Raw genomic sequence first — 6,469 nt, forward strand, 5'->3', positions numbered from 1 at the left:
TGCAGGAAGAACTCAGTGGGTCAGGCAGCATCTGTGGAAGGCAGTGGATAGTAGATGTTCTGCGTCTGAATCGGACGTTAAACTTTGACCTGGCCCGCCCACTGGGGCCACAAAAGACCACACAACACTATTCAAATGAGGGAAAAACTTTAAAATGCCAGAGTAACTCAGCGGATCAGCCAGGATTTTTAGATAATCCTTTGTTCTCCCTATTTAATCCCCATTGATCTCCAGAGATGTTGCCTTACGCACTCCTAGTTACTCCAGCATTTTGAGTCTTTCCCTCGTTCGAATAGTGTGTGTGATCTTTAGTGCACAGTGGACAATCAAGGTGAAAGATTAACATCCGATTCAGATGGAGGGTTCCATCCAGGGATGTCAAGTGTCAATTTTCTTCCACAGATGCTGCCTGACCCGCTGAGTCCTCCAGCACTGTGTGTCTTCCGTTTATCAACCACCATCTGCAGTTCCTTGTTTCCGCTATTCAGACCCGTTGTGCTGGCTGCTGGCTAACGGCACACACATCATGGGCCTCACAGTAGCACAGTGGTAGAGTTATTGCGTCACAGCGCCAGAGACCAGGGTCCCATCCTGACTCCGGGTGCTGTTTGTACCAAGTCTGTACGTTCTCCCTGTGACCACGTGGGTTTTCTCCGGGTGCTCCAGTTTTCTCCCACATTCCAAAGACATGCAGGTCGGTAGGTTAATTGGCTTCTGTAAATTGCCCCTTGAGCGTCGGATAGAACTAATGAACAGGTGATGGCTGTTCAGCACGGACTCGGTGGGCCGAAGGTCCTGTTTCCACGCTGTATCTCTAAAATAAACTAGACATTATCTTCACCAGGTGGGAGGTTGCTGGGACACGTTGGCCCCAGATTTGGCACAATTGTGACCTTTTAACGGGAAATATTTCACTCGTTGCGTAACTCCAGGGGTGCTCGGAAACGGTGAAAAACTCTGCTGAAGCTGTTGAATGACGATAAAACGTTCAACGTGCTCTGTCCTGCAGGGAAGGGTTATAGACATAGACATAGGAAATAGCTGCAGGAGGAGGCCATTCGGCCCTTCGAGCCAGCACCGCCATTCATTGTGATCATGGCTGATCGTCCCCAATCAATAACCCGTGCTTGGATTGGGATTCTGCTCACCCCCAATGGAAACTACCATCAGCTCTGCCACAGAATACTTAACCCTTTCATTCAGCAATTCAATCACAAACTTATCCTCAACTGATGGTAAATTGAAATTGGCCAACTCATGATATGATGCATCACTGAGTTCACTCGGTTTAATATTGACCAGAAAGGTAATTCATTTATAATTTCAAAGACAAAGTTTATACAGAGCCAAGCAAGCCATTACTTTGTAATTTAAAGCACAGAAACAGAACTTCAGTATGTACGGGAATATGACCATATGAGCATCATTTTCAGCCTCCTCGAATAACCTTCTAAGCACGACTTTGCTTCCTCATTTATTTATCCAGCTGCCACATTCAAAATAAATCTATGCTGTTCTTAACTGGTTCCTGCAGTGGCAAATTTGTTGAATAAGAAACAAAACTGGGAGTAGGCCATTCGGCCCTTCGTGAGTGTTCTATCATGGTTGCTCTTACACTTTTCTGTACATTTAGAGTCATGCAGCTTGGAAACAGGCCCTTCGGCCGAACTTGCCCACACCGGCCAACATGTACCAGCTACACTAGTCCCACCTGCCCGCGTTTGGTCCACATCCCTCCAAACCTGTCCTATCCATGTACTTGTCGAACTGCTTTGTAAACTGCACGAACCTCACAACCCTGCCTACCTTTAAAATCTAAAGCTGGAAAGAGTGCCAAGAAGATTTGCAAGGATGTTGCCAAGGCTCGAGGGATTCAGCTACAGGGTTGGGCAGGACAGGACTTTGTTGCTTGGAGCGCAGGAGGCGAGGGGTGATCTTATAGAGGTAGATACGATCATGAGGCGAATGCACAGAGTCTTTGACCCATGGTAGGGGGATTAAAACCAAAAGGTCATATGTTTACAGTGAGAGGGGCAAGATTTAACACAAACCTGAGTCGCAACTTTTTCACACAGAGTGTGGAACTCTGGAATATGGAACAAGCTGCCAGATGAGGTAGTTGAGGCAGGGACTATTATAGCATTTAAAATATGCTTGGATAGATACATGGGTAGGAAAGGTTTAGATGGAATGTGTAGAAAGGAACTGCAGATGCTGGTTTGCACTGAAGAAAGACATAACATGCTGGAGTAACTCAGCTGGTCAGGCAGCATCTCTGGTGAAAAGGAGTGGGTGATGTTTCGAGTTTGAACCCTTCTTCAGACTGGGGTTCCGACATGAAACGTCACCTATTCCTTTTCCCCAGAAATGCCGCCTGACCAGCTGAGTTACTCTAGCATTTTGTGTCTATCCAAGGTTCAGTGGGATATGGGCCAAACATGGGACTACCTTAGACGGGGCACTTTGGTCGGCATTGGAACGTTGGGTGGAAGGGGCCTGTTTCCCGTGCTGTGTGACACTGTCACTCTTGAATTCACTGAGAGAGGGAGTCTCACAGTCCTGTCACACAGTGAATCCCCAACATTCACCACGGCCCTGACTGAGGAAATGTCTTCGTATCCCAGACCCCAGTGGCTGGTCTGTATTTTAAAACTCTCACCCCTACTTTGAATTTCTCTTTCTTGCTTCTGTCCTTACTTTTCTCTCTTACTTTCCTTCAGTGGAAATGTATTAATCCAAATAATATATTAGATTATATTATATAACCAAAAGACCACCTGCCATGAATCTAACTCCACCCCCTGGATGGAGACAGCCTTCCTGATGAGTTTGTTGATCCTATAGGCGTCCGCGGACTTCGCCTGCTGCCCCAGCACACGCCAGCAAAGAAGATGCCACTGGCTACCACCGATTGGTAGATCTGTAGCATCTTACTGCAGACGTTGAAAGAGTGGAGCCTTCTCAAAAAGTTCAGCCGGCTCTGTCCGTTCTTGTACAGGTCCTCAGCATTCCTGGACCAGTCTAGTTTACTGCGCAGGTACACTTCAAGGTACTTGAACCCCTTGGTAAACTGCACAACCACACCATTGATGGAGTCAGTGGACAGGGGTGTTCCTCTCCTCCTAAATTCCACTTTAGTCTTGTCGGTGTTGAGTTGCAGGTGATTCAGCCCATACCACTCAACAAAGTTGTTGACACCACTCAACAAAGATCTAGTTCATTAATAACACAGTTTATACAGCAATTGGAATCCATGGGGTACAGACAGACAGAGAGAGACAGGACGTTAGCCCCAGTGTAGAATACTGAGGCCAATTCTGGGCTGCACACTTCAGGGAGGGCAAGGAGGAGATTGGTTAGGACCATTCTAGAAGAGCCAAATTGCTGCTCCTGTGAAAAACTGCAGACAAGATAGAAGGCAAAGATGACTAACGAGAGAAGTTGCAAAGCAGTCTTAATTGAGTTTAGTTTAGTTTAGATTATTCGCGGAGCTCGGATTCGGCTGCTGGACTTACCATCACCCGGCGGGGTCCTACATCAAAAGCTGGATCGCCTCAACGCAGAGGGAGACGAGGAGGGAAGAGACAAGATCTTTAAGACTTGTGCCTTCCATCACAGTGAGGAGGTGTCTGGAAGACTCACTGTGGTGGACGTTAAACTGTGTTAAGTGTGTGTTTTGTTATTTTATTCTATGTTATGACGACTGCAAGGTTTACAATTTCGTTCAGACTGAAATGTCTGAATGACAATAAAGGATACTTTACTTGTCACATGTACCGAGGTACAGTGAAAAATAAACAGCCTAGATCTATTCCTAAGAGTTTTTCTTAAATGGGAAAGTCAAGAGGAATTGTAACGTATTTAAATACAATAAAGAGAATCTGTTTCAAAGCTTCTGTGGACAACGGCAGGCGAGGGAATTGGTTTAAAATTATTAGTAAAAGAACCAAAATATAACAAAATACACTTAAACACAATCCATTCCAGGTCCTGACCAACTATTGTCCAATAGCATCCTACATGCAGCAAGACAAAAGGAATTCACAGCGATGCAGCGGGTAGAGCTGCTGCCTCAAAGCACCAAAGACCCGAGTCTGATTCTGCCCTCACGTGCTGTCTGTGCGGAGTTTGCATGCTCTCCTTGTGACCGCGTGGGTTTCCTCCGGCTGCTCTGGTTTCCTCCCATGTCCCAAACCTGCAGGTTTGTAGTTTAATTGGCTTGTGTAAAATTGCCCCTTGTGTGTAGGGAGTGGATGCAAAAGTGGGATAACATAGAATTAGTGAGAAAGGGTGATCGATGGTCAGCGTGGACTGGGTGGGCCAAAGGGTTAGGATCCATGCAGTATCTCTAAACGTTTGAGAGATGAGGGGAAAATACTGGCTCAGACAGACTGCTCTGCTCCTTGCGAAAAGTGTCAGACTCGGCTGGAGCAAACCACTACACAACACTGTATCATGATGCTATAAGCTGAAGTAGTTTAACAAAAGGGCAGCAATGATCAAGAGGAGATTTGATAGAGGCGTTCCACTCATGACCCAAGAAGAAGTGACGGTATCTGTGGCAGAAAAGTTGGTAATCAGAAGACAGTTCAGTCCACTGTCGAGTGTACTGAGGTACAGTGAAAGGATATTTGTTACATGCTAGCCAGTCAGCAGAAAGACAATACATGATTACAATTGATCCATTTAGGTGGGGGATCTTATAGAAACATATAAAATTATAAAAGGACTGGACAAGCTAGATGCAGGAAAATTGTTCCCAATGTTGGGCGAGTCCAGAACCAGCTGGGAATGAAACTGTCCCTGAAACTGGAGGTGTGCATTTTCACACTTCTATACCTTTTACCCAATGGGAGATGGGAGAAGAGGGAGTAGCCAGGGTGCGACTCATCGGAACTGCAGATGCTGGAACCTTGCGCAAAGTACAAAGTCCTGGAAGAACTAACCTGGTCAGGCAGCATCTGTCGACGACATAGACAGGCGATGTTTCTTGTCCCCACCTGAAATGTTGCCCATCCATGTGGAGAGGATGTTTCCACTAGTGGGAGAGTCTAGGGCTAGAAGTCATTGCCTCAGAATTAAAGGACGTTCCTTTAGGAATAAGTTGAGGATGCATTTTTTTCGTCAGAGGGCGGTGAATCTGTGGAATCCTTTGCTACAGAAAACTGTGGAGGCCGGGTCAATGGATAGTTTGAAGAGAGAGAGAACAGAGATAGATAGATTCTTGATTAGTACGGGTGTCAGGGGTTGTGGGGAGAAGGCAGGAAAATGGGGTTAGGAGGGATCAGCCATGATTGAATGGTGGAGTGGGTTGAATGGCCTAATTCTGCTATCACGAGACATAATTCATTCACATTTGTGTATCAGCAGTGGGTCTGATGAAAAGCTGCAGCATTTGCGAAACCACCCCAGTATCAGCAGGCAGCTTGGCGTTGCAGTGTGGATAAACACAAAATGCTGGAGTAACTCAGCGGGACAGGCAGCATCTCTGGAGAGAAGGAATGGGTGACTTTTCGGATCAAGTCCATCGTTCAGACTGAGGGCAGTGTGGATCAGGTCGGGTCAAGGCCCTGCCCTAGTTCAGCTCCCTCCATGTTTCTCCTCACCCTCTTTCTCAGCTGAACTTCTCAACTGTGCAAGATTGTTGTCCTTGTAATATCACCGGGTGGCACCAGCAATGGCTGCCTCGCCAACAGTCTGTCTGTCCCTTCCTTCTTTTGCTGTTTGTATGTGTTAAATGTAAGTTTTTTGTGTTCTTCTGCTTGTTTTATGTGGCGGGGGGGGGGGGGGGGGGGGAGTGGGGGGGGGGGGGGGGAGTTGGGGGAAACCCTTTCTAATCTCTTACCACGACGGAGATGCAATTTTCCCCCCCGTATCGTATCTCCGTCCGCACTGCGGCCTAACATCGAGGAGTTGCCGGCCTCTGCTGGAGACCGATTTTAAGAGCTCCACCGCGGGTGCCTGCGGACTTTAACATCACGGAGCTCACGTCTCTGGTCAAGAGACCGGCTTCGGGAACTCAAAGCCGCAGGGGCTTCGACTACTCCGAAGCGGGACCTTCGACTGCCCCGACTGCGGACGGTTCGACTGCCTCGATCGCGGGAGAATAAAAGAGGAAGTAGATTTAACCTTTTTGCCTTCCATCACTGTGAGGATTGAGGAACGTGGGGAATCTGCTGTGGTGGATGTTTATGTTAACTTTTATGTAGTTGTGAGTTTTATTGCTTTGTATTTAGTATGGCTGTATGGTAATTCGAATTTCCCTCTACCTTAATTGGTGCATGTGACAATAAAATGACCTTGAAACCTTGAAATAAAAAGAGGTATTGGTCCAACCTGTTGTGTACATGCACGCCCAATGCAATTACTTCCGCAAACCGTATTCCACAATCCCGCGGGCACTCTCCTTGTCTCCAATCATTCCTTGGAGTCAGAAGACAAAGATGATGGTTGCGCTCTGAAATACAGT

The sequence above is a fragment of the Amblyraja radiata genome, chromosome X (assembly GCF_010909765.2).
Source record: "Amblyraja radiata isolate CabotCenter1 chromosome X, sAmbRad1.1.pri, whole genome shotgun sequence".
In the NCBI taxonomy this organism is placed as follows: Eukaryota; Metazoa; Chordata; class Chondrichthyes; order Rajiformes; family Rajidae; genus Amblyraja; species Amblyraja radiata.